Source organism: Anolis sagrei, chromosome 1 (genome assembly GCF_037176765.1).
Source record: "Anolis sagrei isolate rAnoSag1 chromosome 1, rAnoSag1.mat, whole genome shotgun sequence".
NCBI classification, from domain to species: Eukaryota; Metazoa; Chordata; class Lepidosauria; order Squamata; family Dactyloidae; genus Anolis; species Anolis sagrei.
Genome location: NC_090021.1, coordinates 119,742,580 through 119,765,826, shown reverse-complemented (window position 1 = coordinate 119,765,826; position 23,247 = coordinate 119,742,580). Strand labels below are relative to the sequence as shown.

General features: G+C 38.5%; 1 protein-coding gene across 16 annotated transcripts in view; it reads right to left on the bottom strand.

The window, feature by feature from the left end:
* The window catches only part of MYT1L (myelin transcription factor 1 like), a 367,019-nt gene that overhangs the window by 311,589 nt on the left and 32,183 nt on the right, over nt 1-23,247 (bottom strand). For 3 of the 16 annotated variants that reach the window (XM_060752740.2, XM_067468161.1, XM_067468157.1), the window contains exon 2: nt 22,059-22,125. The exons of the other annotated variants lie outside the window; for them this stretch is intronic. The gene's annotated coding sequence lies outside the window, so the exon portion shown is untranslated. The remainder of the gene's footprint in view (nt 1-22,058; nt 22,126-23,247) is intronic. 16 annotated transcript variants of the gene reach the window in all.

Genomic DNA, 23,247 nt, shown 5'->3' with positions numbered 1-23,247 from the left:
TAATCCTTTACTACCAATTTTGCTCTTAGAATCTTTGCTATTCGGTTGCCTTGAAGTAAAAATTTCAACATTGTTTTAAGCTGATCATATAACCTCACTGAAGGAGCCAAGATGACACATGAAAAATAAACTAACCTTAGCAAACAAGGTATTACATGTAGTTAAGTTTCACACAAGGAGATAAAAAAGATTTCATAAAGTAATCCCTGGAGTGCCTACTGGAATTTCAGTGTGTTCCTGAGTTTAAAAATGCCCCTCATCCTCTGGTGTGTTTGTGGGTGCAAAATCAATGGCAATCAAACATCCAGTTAGAAAACACACGTTCATATGAGATGAGATATATGACTAGCTGTCAACCCCACTGTCTTTTTTTTTTGACAAAAACATAACTAACAAACATGCAGCGACTGTTATGTCCAGTTCAGAACAACAAAAACCTTGCTTTGAACTAACATTTTTTGTCTCAGTTCTTTCTGCTATGCATTATGCCAAATAGTCTACAGACAAATTGAGAATGCCATTCAATACTGATATTAGCATGCAAATTTTCCAAACATGATGTACCATCTGGTAGTTTTCTTATCTGCTATCCTTATCTGAAGCTTTATATTCAGTAGTAAGGGAAGGGGTATGTGACACATTCTATTTAATGGTGCCAACAAAAGTTAGATCTTTGGTTAGCAGACCTTCTGCCCCTCTAAGTTAGTGAAAAAAAAATGATCCTTCGCCACATTTCTTCCAGTATGAAAATATAATTTCAACATTACTGGCACCACATTGCAATGGGCGGCTTATATGGTCCCCATGTAAGAAACCCTGAGTCCCTTCAGGGAGATGATGGCAGAGTATAAAAATAAAGTTGTTGTTGTTATTGTTATTGTTATATGTCTCCATTCAGAGGTTATGACACCTTATCATCAGTACTATAACATTTTATGCCATATTTTCCTAATTCATTCACTTGGCATATGATGTCAGGATGGAAATTTACCTCTGAACGCTGATCCTCAATACAGTTTAATCAATGTTCATTTGTTTCCCTACAGTAAAGGGTAAACAAATTTAACATTTCCACTTACCACATCCAGAACAAAACAAAATTATTTGGAAATTTGGAAAACAGCACCAAGTGTCAATGGGGCAGCTATGGATTTAGTCTTCAGCAAAGTCTTCTCTCCCAGGGAATCCCAAATGTTAGTAGTGCACTGACAATATAATTTTATATTGTTGCGAATCTTAATAAACAATATATTCTTCATGCAGATTGTGGTATTGTGGGATTTGAAGTTATAGTTAATTTTTAGTTTCTCTCAGTTTGGACAGAGAAGAGATTGTTTCTCATCAAACACTCACTCTAGTTTCTCTCTGTCATGGGTAAACAAAAAAAAAAAACACCCATGGATGTTTTTATTCAAATATATTACATTAGCTGGAACCAAAAGCAATGAAAAATGCAGTAGATTTTTGGAGCAATTGTTGTCCCTCCCATTTTGTCAGTTAAAAAATAAATACAGATACATGGCAGTTTGTTTGAAACTGCATTATATGGTCAGTTTAGAAAAATATAATGCAGTTCAATGCAGTTAAACTGCATTATACAAGTCTACAGTCATATACATTTGAGCCTTAGGGACATCATTTGCAACTTTTCTGGTGACAATGTCCCCCAAATACCTACCTTGGAGATATAATTCTATCTGAAAATACAATATGGTGGTGCTAAATTATCCCACCTGATATGATAAGGTTTATACTGTCTACGTACTGGGAACACTTCAACGCACTAGTGGGAATACTAATGTGAAAATGGCAAAACAAAGGAATGGACAATTTGAATGGCTTTCTGCAATTTCTGTGACATAGTTACCTAGTAAATGGACAGTCCTCGCTTCCATTTAACCTTCCTGTATTATCAAATTACAAATAAAAGTAGACATTTGAAAACCATAAAACCCATTGTTTTTAACAGTTTCCAACACAGACGTCACCAATACACATAAACTTAAATTATTTAACTTGGCTTTACTATATATTGTGTTTTAAAACTAATTATGAAAAATGCTTTAGGCTTAAAATTGGATGGTTTGTCACATATTACTCACTGCAACCTACCAATGGCACCACCTTTCCATGGTGGTGCAATTGCATGTTCCTGTGATGCAAGAGGCTATGCTGATGGCAGCACTGTTGCTGGTAATCTCCCATTTCAGACAGGCTTTTGTTGATGAGCCAGACTAAATGTGCCAAAACAGTTACTGAACAACAGCAATAGTGAGAGTGACACTGGAGGAGGATCTCTCAGAGACATCAGTACTGGCACCATAACTAACACTTGTTCGTACTGCACAGAGGGAGGCATGGTAAACCTCTTTTTGAATATTGTTTATCATGGAAACCCCATGATGAGACCATCCAAAATGAAACAAGAGATAGTATCAAAAGAAAAGGTCAAATAGCACTCAAGAAATTACTGGGAGAGAGCAGGGGACAAGTATGAGTAGCTCTGTGGCGAATGATGCAATAGAATTCAAGTCTAGCGAATATCTCCTGTTGTCCTCCACAGACTAAATGAAGTAAAGGTTTTAGCAGAAGCACTGGTTTCAGCTTCCACATACACACAGCACCTCAACTAGAAATCCATTTCAGTCCTCCTTCCCCTCCCCATTCTGGGAAGCAGGATTTCATCCAATGCTGGCAACCCAATGGCATCAAATAGGAGGATGTGTAGCACACAAGTGAATCTCAACGTTTATCTCTGACCATGTCCTTTTTTTTCTGTTCATTTTCCTATTGCTATACATGTTGTTATGTAAGATCCACATTGTTATGGAAAACCCTTCCGTAATATGTTTTTCTTTCTTTGTGTTTGAAGAATGACATTACAAAATTCTGAGGAATGTGAATACTGAAGGATAACTGTGTTCTGCTTTGCATATTGATTTATTCAGGAAGTGCAAATTTGATCAGTTCTTACCAAAATGCAAGCTGAATGTAATTCTCACCCATTCCTCACTTTGACCCTGGTGTTGTATTCCCTCTTTCCATGGTTTGATAGGAAATATGCCTTCGGCTGGATCCCGAGGGGGTAAAGTGTTAATAGCTGATAATGATGTAAGACAATGAAAATGTTGTTAAAGCTTCTGGCTGGCCATTTTACTGCAAGCTAACAATTCAGAAGGATCGGCTCATAGGGAGTAAATGGTTAAGAGAACAATTGGAAGCTCAGAGGAAGGCAATGGCAAATCTATTCTGAAAAAATCTTGCCAAGAAAACTCTGTGAGAAGGTCACCTTAGGATTGCCATAGGTCAGAAATGACTTGAAGACAACAATAACAGCAGCAACAACGGAGCATGTGTCATTGAGTGAGAGCAGTTTGCAGTTTAGAGCAATCAGAAAGAAGAAATATCTTTCTAGGTATTTGATGCAGGACAACATTTATTTATTATGTATTGTTTTTATTTTATTTATTATCTATCTTTCTACCAATACAGGATCCAAGCCAGCATACAACACAATTAAAAATGGTTGATGCAAAAGTTAAAACCCAAAACAGAATTGAAATCAAATTAACAGCAGTATTTAAAGATAATCAAACATACTAAAATAAAAATGATATACCCATCATTAAAAGTTTATCTCCTGACTGATTACAATAAAAAAATTAAAAAAAATTAAATATAAATACAGCAGGGAGGAGAGCAAAAATGACCTCCCAAGGAAGGGTATTTCTTAATTTGGGAGCAACTATTAAGAAAGCAATCTCTTGACTTATAGAAATACAGCTCCTGTTGTTGTTTGCTATATGGCTTCCCAGTGTGTTTGTAAATATAGATATTACAAAGAGACAATAAAGAGACTAAAACCAGATATTAATCATTTTTTCTGGTAATTGTAATGATGTATTATGATTTGGTGAAGTTTATTAATCTAAATAACTGATTAAATATATGATTCTCGTAGAAAAGTCTCAGTACTGTCACATAGACATGCATAAGAATGTATTATGAACCAGAGGCTGGGAACTTATGGCTTTATGAATGTTCCCATCAGTCCTGACTATTGAACATATTGACTGGGGCTGACACAAATTGGAGCTCAATGTTATCTGAGATCCACAGGTTCTCCACACTTATGACCAATCAACATCAGCATCAGACAGACAGACACATACACACATATACAAGTAAGGAAATGTAAATAATAGCGTGCTCTCTGTGGACTTCATCCCATGTAATAAGTAAAGAATTGGGATTGTTATTTTTTCCTTAAGCTTCACAATGCCCTATCTGGAAATTAAATGAATGATTTTCCTACCCCCATCACATGTTTTCCTTCATTCGGCTCTCTTTTTAAATTACCAGTATACCTTTCCCTTAACACAGGATACATTCTCCTTCCACTGTCTCCTCCTTTTTTTTACTTGAGGAAATCCTCTGTGTTTGTTCTCGCAGAAGTACTTTTTAATACAAGATCATTAAATAGGATTTCTTCTATTGTACATTATTACAATTTATACGTACAGATCTCTCTCAATTTATAAGGTAACTATTGAATTTACATTGTTGAAAAAAGATACAAATTACCGTTCCTTCCTCCTCAGTTCTAAAGATTATGGTGGAAGAAAGGATTTCATACTGCCTCTCGGTTCCTCCCACCAGAACTACGTCATTGTTATCTTTACATGCAGACAATGGGGAATTCCCATCACATGTTAAATTTCATGTTTTAGGCATATCTACGTGGGGAATTACAAAAAGAGTAATTGGTAATTGACTTAGGAAAATTAGGGGAAAAACACTTTAGAAACAGCAAGATATCTGGAATCTATGGTACGAGCATGCGTCATGTCATGGGCTCCATCGGTAGCTGGTTCTCAGATGTGTAGAAATGCTGGTTTTATTGTCTGTGCTGAAGTTCTGTGTATATGCTTTCAATATGCTTTCTCAGCTGATGATGACCCCATTGATTTAATATCGTTTTCTTAGGCAAGGAATACTCACAGGTGGTTTTGCCAGTTCATTACTCTGAAATACAGCCTATAGCACCTGCTACAGTCAGCCCTCCATATCAACAGATTCTGCATATGAGGATTCAACCATCCACAGCTTGAAAATATTTAAAAAAAGAAATTCCAAAAAGCAAGTTCTTGGTTTGCCATTTATAAGGAACATTATTTTACTATGCCATCGTATATAATGGGACACGAGCATCCAGATTTTCATAGCCACAGGAAGTTCTGAACCAAACACCAACAGATATCAAGGACCCACTGTTCTCATAGATGAACTCCCATCCAAGGCTGACCCTGCTTAGTGTCCAGGTTCTGTGTCCAGGATCTGCTACCCATACTACCTACACAAATATTTTTTTTGTTCATGGAACAAAATTCAATAACTTAAAATAAACTATGACGTTCAAACAATAAATACATGGCCTAGCCCAACATTTCCTATCCTTATATTGTTAGGACCATAATCATGTCTTAGGAACATTACCCTTTCTTTCTGTGTCACTGCAATAGCAACAAATTCCTCTGTCTGTAAAACCAGACAGCTAAAGAGGGTCAGGCCTGGGAAGCGGAAGGCAAACTCATGTCAGGCTAAAGAGCAATACTTTTATCCAAATTGGCAAGAATCTGTTGGCAACACCCTCTGATGCAGGAACTGTGCTATATTTAATTGCAAGAGGTGAAGAGATTCAAGCACTGCAGAGAACATAAATCCTAATGTTCCCCCACAGGCAGAATTCCATGTGGGTGGATGCAGCACAAACAATCTTACGCAACCCTCTGTCTGGGTGACGTATTCACAGCATCCTTCCTGAGCAAAAGCAGTCATTTCTATTTCCTCCGTGGATCCTAAATTTGCCCTTGACTAATCTTCTCAGCTTGCACCGAGACAGCAAAGTGTCTTATTGCTTTACAGGCTTTGTGCAAAGAACCTCAATCCACTCAGGGTTCAAGCACATTTTATCTCTAAATCCAATCGTTCTAAGATTGTGTCTGCCAGATGCACACCAGCATATTAACGCAGGAACGTTGGCTATAGTACCGGAGGATTTCTAGCCCCATCCCTCAGAGAGCAAGAAATCAGAATGGGAGCAATTGTTCCAGATACAGCCTTTCCAAAACAGAAACACCTTCTCCACTATGGTGTCTTTGAAACAGGACAAAGATGTGCTTTTCTTTTAAAGGTATGCATGGGAGTTATACAGACCAAACTTGTTACAGGTCACGGGAATCAGAAAGATGGTCAGCCTTTCACACAAGTGCCCAATCATATTCTTTGCAACCTTCAAAGACATTTAATTGCTTCTGGACAATTGTAGTCCTTTACTTGCTTTTTGCTTGTCTATTTTTACAACCCTGTAATCTTTTATATCTTTCCCTATACACACCGTGAGGAATATTTCATCCATGCTTTAAACTAGCTATACTGCAATGTCTCTGGAAAGGATTGTTTTTAAGCCAGCCTGCTCATTTTTCAAGAATCTGTTTGGTCATTAAATGCCATGTTATTACAATAAGAGAGCTACCTGCCTATCCCAAATTTATAAACCACAGAGACACTACATAACCAAATGTAGCAAATTAAATTTAGCTCACACAAAGAGAAACATTGCTTTCAAGATAGTGATCATATAAGACTTCATGAATGGCAGTAAAATGTTTTATATATAGGAGTCTAAATATATTTCAGACTAATAATGTTAAGATATATATCCTAACTCATATATTACTGGGAGTTCTCTTAGACTTTTTACAATATATTTTAAATATGGGGAGGGGACATAGCTTTTTATTATTATTTGGTATTACAACTCCTTCTGATCCAAACAAGATTAATCACAGTGTGTGTGTGTGTGTGTGTATGTGTGTGTGTGTGTGTGTGTGTGTGTGTATACACACACATACATACATACATACATACATACATACATACATACATACTGTGGCAAATACTTTGAGAATACAACTTCTACAGCTTCCATTTTATTTGGCATACTGTGATGAAAACCAATCTACATAATTCTAATACAAAAGATGTTGTAGCTCAAGGACAAGAGACAACACAATTCCTTGAAGTGACATATCCCTGCTGTCAACCAGTAGATACACAGCTTGATAGAAACTAAGGTTTACATCATTGATAAGTTTTACTGTTAATTTATTATTCTGATATATCATTCTTCTCCAAAGAGCTTGGAGCTTACACTAGGTTCTCAGGCAATCTTCCATCGAAAGAATGAGTTGGGAAGAAATGATCTACATATTAGGCACACCAGCCTGCAATGGGGAGAGTGCCCAGTGATGATTTTCATCAGCACCATGAAGTCCTATTTTCTTCCCAATCTCATAAAAGCAGCACAATGAGCTATTATAGAAAAGGACCACCTAAGGGTGTGAAGTATTCTTGTATTGCAGGTGCTATGTATTATGTTGTCCGGGCTTGGCCCCATGTAAGCTGCTCCGAGTCCCCATCAGGGAGATGGTGGTAGGGTAGAAATAAAGATTATTATTATTATTATTATTATTATTATTTATTTATTTATTTATTTTAGAAACCTTCAGAGAATATATTGCAATGATGCACACAAAAAAAGTACTTAAAATAACTACATTCTTCATAAAATGCACACATCATTTCCATGCAGGGGGAGAAGGTTCACTTAAGTTGGGAAGTGTTTGACTAATGAATAAGGAAAGTACTAGTGCAATCAAGCTAGGCTGCATCTACACTGCCATATAAGAGTCCTAGGCAGATTCAGATGCTCTTAACTGAAACTAGGCATTAACCACATTGTGTCATAACTGTTATAAAATCTAATTTTACTAAAACTTCTTTGCTGGAAAACATTTTTACACAATATATAACCAGATACAGTCCTGTAGCGAGGGGGTGGTTTTAGGGGTTCAACCCCCCCCCCCGAAATGTTTCAGATTTTTTTTAAGAACCTGGTTTACTCATGAATTTTAACTGGCTAACCAAATCCCCATGCTAAGTCTATGAGATGCAAAAAATTAAGAGTCCCTCCAGAACTGCAAGCACTATCTCAAGCAAATATTGACAATTTATTCACACTCTCATTACTTGCAGCAATAGCCGATGTAGCGAAGCAACCAAGTAGGGGGGGGGTGAATGCTCTCATTAAGGAGGCCAGACTTGGTGGAGGTGATTGACAGGGGCGGAGCTGCAGGATATTGAAGGCTGCTCTGCCCCCTGCTGTGCTCTTTGCTTCAGCATGAGCTAGGAGGCAGGTTTCAACCCCCCCATGAAATTTTCAACCTCCCCCCCCCCGAAATTTCAACCCCTCCAGAAAAAAAATTTCTGGCTACGGCCCTGACCAGATACATCTTTAAGTGAATATATTTGCATGCAAGAATATGATTAGCTTTTAAACTGCAGTCATCCGTGCTGGACCTCCAGTCAGCCTGGCCAATGTAGCTTTGCCATTGATGGGCTACCCAGAATAGGAATCCCGTATGTTATCTCCATTCTCTGATCAGTAGTAACAACTGGATCCATCTGCTCAGAATTTTTCATGAGTGGGGTGTGATCAGCCACTCTCAGTCAATATTAAACACACTGGTTGAGCCCCAAAATATGAACATACATAGCACCTGCAATACAAGAATACTTCACACCCTTGTTCTATAACATTATAACTGTTTCCACTGTGATAACAACATGATGTAATTCCTTTTTGCTAAAAGTGGCATAACTTATTGCAATTGTGCTTTGATGAGAGAAGGCTCCACTTATTTTCAGTGGAATATATCTTTTTTTGTTATTTTACATTACATAATTTAGTGGGCCTCATTACATAAGGAAAGAGAAATATCTGATGGTTGAAAAGGATGGCTTGTACTGTGTCTCTTGATGCTGGCGTAGGGGGCTTCCACACAGCCCTAAAACCCACGCCCAAGCAGCTTAAAAACAATCTGCTTAGACACGGGTTGTAGTCTACAGCCACCCAAACCCTGGGTTTTCCGGGGGGTGAGGGGTAGCTGGCTACATGCCATCCTGATTGAAATCAGGATGGCATGAAGCCACCCCAAAAACCCAATTTCCCTTATAAAACTTACTTTAAAAAAAGGTTCCTTGCCACCTTAAAGCCTCTTCTCACATCTTTCTGGCATGAGAAAATGATGTCTGAGGGGATGGTAGCTGTGAGGATGAAAGTCCCATCCCGGTCCCGTCCCCCCTCCCCGCCGTCTCCTCAGGCATCATTTTCTCACACCAGGAGGATGTTAGGAGAGGCTTTATGGTGGCAAGGGACATTTTAGTAAGTTTTACAGGGAATTAGGGACTGCGGAGAGGGGGTGGGTGCCCTTCCGCAGCTTTGGGTTTCAGGAGCCCAAAAGGTGTAGGATGGCTGTGGAGACTGACCCCCATGTCATGGAATGCCACATGCCCAATACACCATTCGACCTAGCCCTTTCAGGAAGGTGTGGATCTATTTAATTAATTGAGAATAAACCAATGAATCTTTGGTTTATTCTGAACTAATTCATTTTTACTGGCAATGTCATTTGGACATCTCTGGTAAAAACTCAGACAGGTCCCGCATTTTGGGCCTGTCTGGATGAGCCCTTAGCCTTTGTTGCAACTGTTGAGGTGACCAGGAGGAGATATATTTTATGCCCCAGCACAACTATAAAAACAATTTTAGTTATGTTTGAGAAGGTGGAAAGCAAACAGTAACTTTTAATTTGTAAGATGACAATTAACTGCTTATGTACTATAAGCTGATTTCAGTGCTAGTTCCAATTAAAGCAGAATCATGGAAATTACTGGGTATTATTAATTACTTCTTACAAAACTCCCATGGATTTAATTGGTCTACATGGGTTCAAACTAAAGTTGGATTCAATCGTATAACTATAACTCTGGGGTTCAGCCATTCATGTGAGTCCAAGAAAGAAAAATAGTCAATGGACCTATTGCAGATTCTATTGCACTGCTGTACGTTTTTTAAGTAACTTCCCAATATCTAGCTAAAATGATCATATCCACGTTTCTCTAATATGAACCCCACTCATTTCACTAACCTATAAAGCAATTTGGTTTTCCAAGTTTAATATACTTGTACTTTTCTTGTACTTTTCATGTTCTTATACTTTTCATGTTTATAGAGAAGCAAGAACTTCAAAGAGTAGCAGCTTTCAGGTGCTATTTCCCAAGATCATGCAAAGTATATTAAGAGGAAATATAGTTTCTAGTGACATTCCTAAGGACATTCACTGGCAAAGATGTGTATCCAGGTTTTTATTTTCCATGGCGCCATAGTGACATCTGGTGGGGCACACATTCCTGAGCCAATTCTTCCATGCCACTATTGAAACCAGGGGAACGCTGATCTATATTGAGTCTTGCATTCTTACTTAAAAATGAGAAGCAATCATGCAGAAACCTGTGTTCTCTTGAAAAAGAAAAATGGAGTAGAAATAAAGGGGTCCCATAGGTATATGTTTCTTTAATTTATATTTTACATTTGTATTTCAATTGTGAGTGCAAAGTCAGCATATTCCGCTGATATAAGCGAACATTATTCAAGCATCATCCCGACTAACCATTCTACTTCCTGCCCCTTTAACACTTAAATCCCAGTATACCCGAGGTGTTCTGTCAAATATGATGGCAGAAAGGCCACATGGATATTTCAGGTTCCTTTTGCTGCCAAGAGGAACTCTCCTTGCTCTTATCTCTCCTAACAGCCAAGCCAGATTTCTCAAGCTTGCTGCAGACCTCACCACCCTGAGGATTTCATGCTAATTAGCACACTTATTTGCATATGGCGAAGCTCTTTTGTGGAAGTCTCATAGCAGCTCAGTTTATTACAGCTTCTGTGAGCCAATGAAATGAGTTTCAATCATGGTTCCTTTAATTAATATTTGTGCTATAGTAAAATTGTACCACATAATAAGTTTTTAAATAGGAGGTATGTATAATCTTTTGATTGCATGGTTACTGCAATCTTTCCAGTGGGCAGTGTGGTGGAGGAGGACCCTAAGAGATATTTGAGTTCAGTATTGCTTCAGAGAAAAGGTAAGGTTTTCAAGAGATGAAAACTGTAATGCCAATTTATTCGGTTACCTTATTACCTATTTTGATGCAATTCTAACAGAATTCAGACCTGTATCAATTTTTAACAGCCAAAGCATCTGCAAAAAACAGACTCGAGAATCTAGTGCATTTTATTTAACCTCACAAAGGTGTTACTGACTGGAGAAACACCTGAATTCCAAAACAAAGTCCAACATAAGGAACACAAAATACAGGAAACAAGAAAACAAAACAAAAAAATATAAAAATCAGTATGACAGAATGAAAAAGGAATAAACAAGAGGAATGAGGGTGAATGGATGCTTATTTACAGACAATCAGAAAGCAAAATATATAAGAGGGCTCAAGGCCAAGATCTGGAGGAAAATTATTCACAGTTTGCCCCAACACAGACACACAGTAAAACTTGGATTTGTACCAACTGAGTCCGCTGAAGTCACCAGGACTAAATCCGTGTATGTCCAGACAGAGTCACTTAACAGGATTTCATAGACAGCTGCTAAAAGCTCAGTGAGGATGGGGAGTGAGAAGGAGATGGATAGGGTATAACCTGTAAGCTATTGTAAATTGTAAGGACATGTAGGAAGACAAGAGAAAAATAAAAATGAAGGTGAACAAATTGTCAGGAAAGAGGCAGACAAAAGATCAAAATAATACAGATGAGCAAGTGTAGAAGAGCTTGGGATAAGGATAGAAATGGGTTGTAATTGGGAGATGAATGTGACAGATTCTGGGAAGATAAGGTCCTGCTTCCTTAAACAAAACAATATGTTAGCCATACAAGTCTAGAAATTCAGGAATTACTTAAAGATGTAGCAATGAAACTTCTATCATTTATTATACAAGAGGACCTGAACTCTTTGAAAAATGGCTGCAGAAGCCACTGAAGTTTGCAAGATGTTATCTTTTGGCTCCTGTTAATAATTCAGAAACTATTTGCCAATTTGGGACTTTATTGAACAGAGCTGGAGAAACAGCTGTCCTAGATCACTGAGATGCCATGGAATATTGGCAAGAGTATAGCAATATCCTTGGTACTCAAATTGAATGAAAAATAAAGCAACAAACACATTTTTATCACTGTGCTATAAAGTCTCTTCTGTTTTTCAATGTTTAGCATTTTCAGTGATTAGGAATGATGGGAATTGACATTCAATAACACCCAAAGGACTACACAATTTTCCACTTTTGATTCATATTTTCAAATCTTCCATATTAAAAGAAGATTTCTTCAGAAGCATTCATATTAGTATTATTTTCTTTAGGGAAACAGAGACATACACACACACCTGAGGAATTTACCCCTTTCCTCAGTAGCCTTCCATTCAACAGATATGACTAAGCATCAACTCCAATGAAAAAGCTTGGTCAATTTCACAAAGCACTTTGTATAGGCCCCAAAAACTGTATGCCATTCAACTAGATGCCTTCCCAGTTGACCTTCTGCAAAATCCCGGGGTTTGGGGCTGCTATGTGGCCTCAGTCCTAAGAGGAACTGGGATTTAAAGTACTTCATATCTTAAATTTTCTTAAAGTCGGGTCCAGCATGGTTTTGTGATCCCTTCCCTCTCCAAAAAAAGGCCAAACTTCCTACCTCTTATCACAAGTAATTATTAGGCTATTTTTCACATCAAACAATTCCCCAGAGTCAGAGGCGGCCCTAGGTAATTTTCAACGGTAAGCAAACAGTATTTTGCCCCCCCCCCCACAACCAATCATTGATATATATTTTTCTGTTCGTCGTGGGAGTCCTGTGTGCCATATTTGGTTCAATTCCATCACTGGTGGAGTTCAGAATGCTCTTTGATTGTGGGTGAACTGTACACCCCAGTAACTACAACTCGCATATGTCAAGGTCTATTTTCCCCCAAGAGCGCCTCAAGAGCACCCCTGGGCAAAATCAACTATACTGCAAATGCTTACTTTGCATAATGGGTTGAGCCGCCCCTGGGGGAAGGTCAAGCAGCACCCCTCCCCCCTCTCTCTGTCTCTCTCTTCTCCTGACTTCCTCCTCAGCCATTGGGACCAAGAGAGAGAGAGAGAGAGAGAGAGAGAGAGAGAGAGATGGAGATGCCCGCTTTTCCTGAAGGTAGGTCCAAAAACAAAGGAGGGAGCGGAGGTGGGAGACACCTCCAGCCGGAGGGGCTCTCTCTCTCTCTCTCTCTCTCTCTCTCTCACCCTCTCTCTCTCTTGGTCCGAATGGCTGAGGAGAAAGTCAGGAGAAGAGGCAACTTTTGGTGCGCACGCTGGGGTCTTCAGACACGCCTCTGGACCTGAAGTGGGCCAGGCAAGGGAGCAAGTGCGGCACGGCAGCTCCGCCCCTTGGCCCACCCGCGGATTGGGGAGAGGAGAGGAGCACAAGGCAGGTGGAGTGCTGTGGGCTCAGGAAAGGGAACCGGTCATGGGAAAAGGATTGAACGCGGAGAACAATTTAGCACCAGCTGTGCGCATGCACCCGGCGGCCGGGTGGAACAGGAACAAGAGGGGCTACGCGAGGCTCAAGGGTCCGGCCCCTTCGGGAAGAGGATCACCCAGCAGCGAGGCAAGGAAGCCGAGGCTCCCCCAGCCGAGGGGGAGCTCCTCAAGTAGCGGTCGAGGGGCATTTACAGAGGTGCCTCTGCGCCCCTGGGAAAAAAGGTGTACTGCGACTGCTTACTTTGCGTAATGGACAAGCCGCCCCTGTCCAGAGTAAACACATACTAAATGAACCATTTGGACACCTCGGTATTTCTTGTTTAACTCCCAAACAAAATATAAATGGACAAAACTACTTCATTTATAAACCAAACAGAATAAAAAGCAAAAAAATAATGAAATAAAAATTTTAAAATGTCCAAGAATGACTTTTTTTATAAGTAATCTGTCTCAATATCACTATCTTTTCATAAAAGCATCCTTCTATTTCCACTCATCCATCATAGAAGTTCCTGCCCACTTTTCACTCTCTCAACATTAATCTACCAATGCAGTCTGTGTGTGTGTGTGTGTGTGTGTGTGTGTGGCCCCTTTCACACAGCTATACAAAATACACATTGAACTGGATTATATAACAGCGTGAACTCAGATAATCCAGTTCAAAGCAGACACTGTGGATTATCTGCCTTGATATTCTGGATTATATGGCTGTGTGGAAGGGCCCTAAGTCTGTTTGCATACATACACATAAAGAGAAACATAGAATTCCCCGCAGTACACACAAGATAGTTCATAGAATACACACAAGATACAATTTGAGATATAGAAATGCAGAAAATCATTTATCTGTAGGGGAAAACATTGTCTAAACTAAGTTCCTACCTACAAAGATTATATCAGCCTATCATTTTCCTTCTCAGAGTTTACTGATATTCAGAAAATACATTTTTTTACCATTTTTCAAATATTCTTGATTTTTTTTTTAGCCTTTCGCAACAGTTATCATATCAGATTGGAAAATAGAGCTACACCTAGCAGTCTCCTAACTATTACTGAGCACTGGGGAAGGATTTTGTGGAAAGAAATAATGGCTAACTCCTTCTTGGAGATTCCAAAAAGTTTATTAAAAGTCATAATTGCCTGTTACACCCACATATATCAGCATCCGTTATGTAAAATGCACATCCACACATGCACACACATGCATGTGTCCAACTTCATGCACATGCACATTCATTTTTCAATCTGGCATCCGCAAAATCAATGTTAATGCATGGAGAAATAACATAATTCATCCACAGGCATTTTTTTCCTTGTCAGGAGCTACTTCAGAAACTGGAAGTTGCTTCTAGTGTGATAGAATTGGCTGTATGCAAGGGGACGCCTGGATGTCTTGATTTTTATCATCCTTGTGGGAGACTTTTCTCATATCCCTGCATGGGGAGCTGGAGCTGACAGAGGGAGCTCATCCCCACTCTTCCTGGATTCGAACCTCCGACCTGTCGAACTTCAGTCCAGCCGACACAAAGGTTTAACCCATTGCGCCACTGGGAGCTTCATCTACAGGTGGTAAATCCAGCCTTTGCCACAAAAAAGACACCATAGGATCTAATCACACTAATTTCTACACAGGGCAGGAAAATTTTCTTTTTTTCTCCCTGTTCATAGTTGTATTGTTCCTTGAAAAATTGTGCTTAATCTATAAAAATTCTTAGGAAATAACAGGTAGGTAAACTGCCTTTAGGAAAAGGTGAAGTATTTTTAAAAGCCAGATAAAATAAATAAAACCCTGTTTAGGATCTCAGTATCTTCTTATGTAACCAAGAAAACTGCACTAAAATATACTGAACATCAGGAACTCTCTAGAAGGTAATATATAGATGTTAATCGACACACCATAGAGAGATGAGCCCTGCAGAGTTCTCTGATTGAACTAGGATAACATTAATGATGATCTTGAGATTATATATGAAAGAGTCCCATTCAGATGCTTTCAGTGAAAATTGAAATAGCAGGAAAAGTTTCCTACAGCACACTGCAATTTATATATATCACAATTTCTAGATTACTAAAGTGAAGTCAGATTCTATCTGGAAATTATACTATCAAGTAAATATTTCTATGCCCTGAGTCATATTATTTATTTATTTATTTATTTACCATATTTACGCCCCGCCCTTCTCACCCCGAGGGGAACTTAGAACGGCTGTACATGTATTATTACTTGTGACAAGTAAATCTATTGAGTCAATGTAATTTATCTATATTCTGACCCACCATTCCGCAATTAATTTAATGGGCCTACTCTAGATACTATTAACCCACAGGATTTGAATCTTAGTAATGGACATATAAAACACATGTACATGCACATATTCCAAATTGGACAAGAAAGCACTTCTTGGTTTTGACACAATGCACAAAGGTAAAGGTGAGAATCCAACTGTACTGAACCAGGTTCAGAATCCAGGAGAGAATCCGGATCAAGTTCCAAGCAGCAATTCTTTGGACCAAATTGATTTTGTAGCCCATGTAGAGGGGCATATAGTCTGACTGCTTTAACTATATATTACTCAAACAAGCACCCTTTCCCCCCTGTATAGCCCATGAAGACATAAAAATGGCTTGAATTACACCAAATATCAATGCTAATATCGAAAGGGAAAAGAATTAATATAGAAAAAACCTTCTTCATCAAGAGTCTTGAATATATCATACACTGCTACTTTTTAACACATTAAGGAAAGCACGACTTGGAAGAGAACATTGAATGAGTAAAGCAGTGACAGAGGCCCCTTCTACATTGCCATATAAAATCCAGATTATCTGCTTTGAACTGGATTATATGGCAGTCTAGACTCATATAATCCAGTTCAAAGTGGATAATCTGCATTATCTGCTTTGATAATATGGATTATATGGCAGTGCAGAAGGGGTCAGAGCCTTAGTATAGCAACCTTGCAAAAGGGACTGAGTGGCATTAATAATAGAGGACTGAAAGGAATTTTGAGATGTGACCTTTAGGGATTACTGTTTGGGTTTATGGTAATGCTGTCAGTAAGCCATATCAGAACACACATTGCTGGGTAAGAGCATTAACCATGTGTTTCTATCATAATCAGGGACCATCTACATGTGCCAGAAACAGTGGTGCTGACCCATAATGGGGTACTCCAGACCAGCACTATGTAGCAGAGGGCCCTTCCACATAGCCATATAACCCAGAATATCCAGTCAGATAATCCATAGTATCTTCCACACTGCCATATAATCCAGTTCAATGTGGATTTTATACAGCTGTGCGGAAGGGAGCTGAGCCAGCCTAGCAGCTACATAGCATCTGCATTGCCCAGAAGGACCAGAACTGATTTGAGTACATAATGGACCACAGTTTTAGTATTTTGCTGTATTATAAAAACATTTTTTTTATCTAAAGTACCATTTCTTTGATTTTTGCTTGTTGCTTGAGAGTCCCAGTTGCTGGAGTTCAGATTAACTGGGAGTCTACTGTATTTCTTGATCAGGTAGCCTGACTGCTCAGTTAGTTTACAAAAGATAAAAGACAATTCCCATTAGGCAGACCATTAGTCCATTCCTCTAAGAACAGTGGTTCTGAACCTGTGGGTCCCCAACTCTCAGAAATCCTAACAGTTGGTAAACTGGCTAGGATTTCTGGGAGTTGGAGGTCAAAACACTTGGAGACCCACAGGTTCAGAACCACTGCTCTAGAATTTCCTATACTCAATACAAAGTACTTGAGGAAATTCAAATGATTATGACTAAAAGGAGTTTATATTAGGAAAAATTGGCCTTTTTCAGATTGTTTACTTATTCAGTTGTTATAACTGATGCATTAAGAAGTAATTTGTGATCAATTGGTTACAGCCAGACTGTCCCTAGTCTTGAAAGGTTATGTTCATCATAAAACATGTGTGAAGTCCCAAAGAATTAGCTAGTCAAGTTATGTTGTCTTGTATGAAGAACTAATTTTTCATTCCAAATCTGATTAGACTATTTATTTTTGAATTATGTGTGTGTGTGTGTGAATGATTTACCACTGTAGAAGAAACCTACAACTTTAAGGCTTCAAATCAATATTGATGATGATAATGATGATGATGATAATTACATTTATTTATTTCTCACCCACCTCTCCCTATGGACAGAAGGGGCTATAACTGCAAATCTGAGCAGAGCAAATCAATTTGCATTACTTAGAAATTACTTAACCTTTTACTTTTCAGACCTCTGCATATTTTAAAAGTGTAGACATATATTCTTATAAAATACATGATGCTTCTATGTTCTGAAGATCTAAAACTGAAAATTCTTTAGGAAAACTGAGTTTATTGGGATACTTGATTACTATTCATGATCATTTGATTATCTTTTTGATAATGACTTTAACTTTGGGTGTACTTTTGCAGACAAGAACACAGGTGTGGATATAAACAAATCCCTGCAAATTCTCACTGTCTAGGGAAAAGTCCAGCTTCCTACCAACCATAGGCATTAAAACAGCACTATCGTCCAAGCTAAATCACACATATTTAAAGTAAGCAGTGATACACATTTGCCAAAAAAAAAGTTATAAATATCTGTAAGCTTAATATAATGTATTGACAATACGTAACTATGCTCTAACCATCAAGTTGCCCAACTTGGTCATATTATGTATTTGGTCGTATTATATATTTCTGTATAGACCTTCATTTTGATTATTTTAAATTATTAAAAACGCCACACGTATCCCTTTTGTTATATATTGTTATATTCTTGTGCCCATACAGAACTGGATTATTGACATATCTGTATATTTCTGTCTACTTTTTGCCTACTGTACTTCTTGATCAGGTAGCTTGACTGTTCAGTTAGTTTACAAAAGATAAAAGACAATTCACATTAGGCAGACCATCAGTTCATTCCTCTTACTGCAAACGAAAGCAGGCTTCACCATTGCTAAGCTGTATCTTTGGCCTTTAGTAGGCTTCATGGTAAGTACTAGGGTGTAGCCTTTGCACTTTATCCTATATGATTGGTTGGCTTCATGCCCTATAATATTTATTAATGTTCCTCAGAAAATTATTATACTATTATACATTGGGTTGTATCTGAGCTGTTTCACAATAGAGATGTAGATTTGGATGGATAACACTAGCGATTGGATCTCCCTATCTGCAACCTTTGAGTGTTGCCATATCTGTGTTGAAGCACTGAAGGTACAATGGAAAAGGACAGGGAAGAGAAAGGGCTAAATGGATTTGGGTGGAACCTACAGCAGCTATCATGATCTGTGTCTAAACTGGAATAAAAGATTAAATATTTCAGAAGATTCTGGGTGTTCCCTTTTCATACAACAAAAAAATCAGTGTTGAAATTAAAATTTGATAAATTAATTTAGCACGGTGGTCACTTGCTTAGCATGTATTTCAACATATTCCTATTCCACATCTTGATAGAGTTCAAGGACCTGTCAGTATGGTTGTTTCTGAATGTAGGCTGATGACAAAGGAAGTAAGTCAAGGACAGAGGGATAGCCTATGGCAATGGTTCCCAAGCTGTGGGTCCCCAGATGTTCTGGCCTTCAACTCTCAGAAATCCTAACAGCTGGTAACTCACTGGGATTTCTGGGAGTTGTAGGCCAAAACACGTGGGGACCCACAGGTTGAGAACGACTGGCCTATGGTTTAGTCTCAGGTTGCACCAACACATTACCCAGACACTACAGATCACATAGGGAGAAACTACACAAACTTTGAAATTCCCATCTCTAGATTGTTTATTGTGTTATCCAGTGGAAGAAACAGGCACTCTGACTTGTCCCTCCCAAAACAAGTCATAGAAATAACCCTTACAAAAGAAGGAGGAGAGATGCCAAAGTGTTCTCTCAAGTCAGGATCAGACATCACATAGACTGGAGCCCCCAATGGCGCAGTGGGTTAAACCCCTGTGCCGGCAGGACTGAAGACCGACAGGTTGCAGGTTCGAATCTGGGGAGAGGTGGATGAGCTCCCTCTATCAACTCCAGCTCCTCATGCGGGGACAAGAGAGAAGCCTCACACAAGGATGATAAAAACATCAAATCATCCAGGCGTCCCCTGGGCAACGTCCTTGCAGACAGCCAATTCTCTCACACCAGAAGTGACTTGCAGTTTCTCAAGTCACTCCTGCCATGATAAAAAAATCAATGTGTTAACTGTTGCATCTGGTGCAAAAGGGAATACCCAACCAGTGTTCATTAACCCACTGCTTATCATGAATTAGCCATGATTCCTCCAGAACCTTGTTGTATCATGACATCCAAATCAAGTGGCTGGTTTATCCTGAACCTGTACACACCTTATACTAGGCAACCAACATTTCTACTGGAGAAACCAGGCATCCTCAAACTGTAACCAACTTATCACTTCTGTTCACAGAATATGGATGTTTGTGTGTACGTGCCTTCAAGTCACTTATTAACCACATGGATTTCATAGGATTTTTTAAAGGCAAGAAATATTCAAGCAGTGGTTTTTGCCAATTTCCCCTACTGAAATATATCCCACAGCACCTGGTATTCATTGTAGGTCTCCCAACTAAGTAATGACTAGAGCTGACTCTGCTAAGCTTCTAAGGGACTTCAAGTCAGGCCCTATATCCCAGGATCTGATTCCAGGTATTCTATTTCTTCCAGATTCTCTGACAATGCGGACTCATATAATCCAGTTTAAAGCAGAAAATCTGGGATCAAACAGATATAGGGCCTGTCTGGAAAGGCCCTAAGGCCTCTTCCACACAGCTGTATAAAATCCACATTGAACTGGATTGTATGGCAGCATGGACTCAGATAATCCAGTTCAAAGAAAATATTGTAGATTATCTGCCTTGTTATTCTGGGTTATATGACTGTGTGGAAGAGCCCTAAAATAAGATGGGATCTGGTGCCTTTAGGCTATTAAGCTATCAAATAGGAGGTACCCATATTTGTGTACTTTTTCAGCAAGGCTAGCATTTTGTAATCCTGATCATTTATCTTTAATATTGATTTTTATCAATTTATCCAGGACAGAACATTAACCTAACTGACCTTTAATTTCTTGATCTATATGTTTAAAATGGCGTTGGGTTGGCTATTTTCCAGGGCCCTATATCACAGAATATCAAGGCAGAAGATCCCACAATATCTGCTTTGAACTGGGTTATCTGAAACCATATATTTCACTTCAAAGCAGAAAATGTGGGATTTTATTCAGCTGTGTGGAAGGGCCCTCAGATAATGTAGGATTTTCTGCTTTGACGTTCTGGGATATAGGGCTGTGTGGAAGGGCCTCTGGTACAACAATAATGTGTTGCATATTTGAAGATAGCTAACAAAAAAGTATCCTTTGGTAATATGTTTCTTTTTAATTTAAAAGTAAAATCTTGAATTTATTACCACTGCTATTTGACTCAGCTTCTTACACTGTCTTCTTTAAACTACAAGTTCAACCACAGGAAGTTCTATATCTTTTTAAAATAAATGAATGTTTTTAAAATCAGTTTCTTATCTTCCTTTCTACTTCTTTGACACTGTTTTCACTCAATTGTTCTATTGACTCCCTTGCTGTTGATGTAATCTAAAAAAATGTTTATGGGTGGTCTTAATGGTATTTGCAGAATGTTGTTCAAAATCTTTCTTTGCATCCCTTATTTTCTACTTGTACTTCCTTTCAGGCTCCCTTTTTCATTCTCAAAGCTTTAGTTTCCTGAAGGAACCTATTTCTCTTTAATAGTTCTCTTATTCCTGGTGTTAACCTTATTTATGACCTGGACATTATATTGCCTCCTCTGACCCATATATAGCATCTGTTGTTCTGGTTTTAAAAGATTCCTGAAAAGTGTTGGACAGATCCCATTCTCTTGACTTTTCCAATCAACTTCTTTACTTTGAAGTGTTCTCACTTTAAAGAAGTTTCCTATTTTGAAATTAAAAGTGATTATATTAAGAATTCCCCAAAAGAAATACATATACAATTTACACATACATTACACGTGATGGCATTGCAGTCACAGGTTCAACAGTAACATCCTGAACTAGGTCCTGTGTTGCATGACAGGATTACATCTGAAGGTCCCCTTTGGTCACTTCCATGCCCATCTTCATTGTAACCAGTAGACATACTTACCTGTCTAGTTCTGTAAATAAGCCACCGGCCAATGTTATAATCTGTATACTATAAGTCAGGAGAGCCTTTTAAGACTATCCATACATTTATATATGTGTTGAACGGGAATTTTAAAATGCAAGTACCAATGTGTGTGTCTCATACAATTGAACAGTATGTTGACAATAAATCTTTGTAACTTTTGTAATGAGAAAATATTACTAAATTACCATTTAGTAATACAAAAGCAAAGGGTATATTGTTTATTATATCAACTGTTCAACCCTAGTAAATGCCAATTTACTAGGGTTGAGCAGTCGGCCCCATTACACATAGTCCTCTTTAACCTGAAACACGGTATATGTTATAACAGGTTCATATCACTAAGAGTGGCGCAGCATTATAAAGGAATCCAAATACACTAATGATGTTTGGTGGAAAAGTACTCACCCACAGCCTTACTGTCTCTGTACAATCTTTCTCCCTTCCCAAGTTTTGACTGTTAAAATAAATGGCCCTTCAATAAGAACAAAACAGCAATGAATATCTAAGTACAGCAATCCATTAAGGTTTATGAACACAATCTATAAAGTACAAAGGGTTGACTTTTAATCTCCAAGGATATCTTGGTTTTAAAAATAGCCATTGGCAAATGAAAAATTGTTTTTATATTGAATTATTAGAATTGACTTCATTTCGCGTACCACCAGTAACCTCAGTGCTCTTCAAGAGTACATTGTTGTTTCAAGAGAAACTGAAGCAACAACAAAAACTTGGGGAAAATGTTCCTATTTACAATATGTATTTCCAGTTTGAGAAAAGTGCAGCACTCTTTGACCTCCACAACTTTAGAATCATACAGTTATAGTACTGCACAGTTCCATAACTTGGGAGCTACTACCATATATACTCATGTACAAATCAAGTTGAAGGCAGGTTTGGGGGCCAAAATTATAGGTGTTGATATGGCCCATGGGTAGTCGAGGGTTTGGGGGAAGCACCAGTGCTCACATTGATCTGTGAATCAGTCTGCCTAGTTTTTTTAGACTTATACACGAGTTTATAGCAGTGGTTCCCAACGTTTTTTTGACCAGGGACCACTTTGACCAAGGACAATTCTCCAACATTAGTACCGAAGGGTTACGAATCAGTTTTTGGTCAACTTTAGATTCAGTTTGGTTATTTGGGGTGCTGATTCAGAAAATTGCATTGGATAGACCACATCAGCTCTAGTTTTTGATACAGAACATATGCCATACAGTAGTCACCATCTGCTTGCCCAGAAAACCATATTTAATAAGCCTTGGCTCTATAAGAGATTTTGTGAGACCAATCACTATTGTTGTAACCGACTAGTAACAGTGAGACCGCAGACCATATTTTAGTTCTTGTGGAGCACTGGTGATCCACAGACCACAGGTTGGGAACCACTGGTTTATAGGATATGCCACAGTAACACTCTGGCTATTGTGACACAGTGGCAAAGACATTGAGCTGTGACAGAAAAAGTTCCCAGTCTCTCTCCATCTGTCATAAATTGAGCTAAGTTTTCAATTTATGCTCATGGTTTGGTGGTCCCTCAGAACATTTGCCTCTAGTCCAAACTGAATACAGAGCTACACTGCAAACATGCTATAAG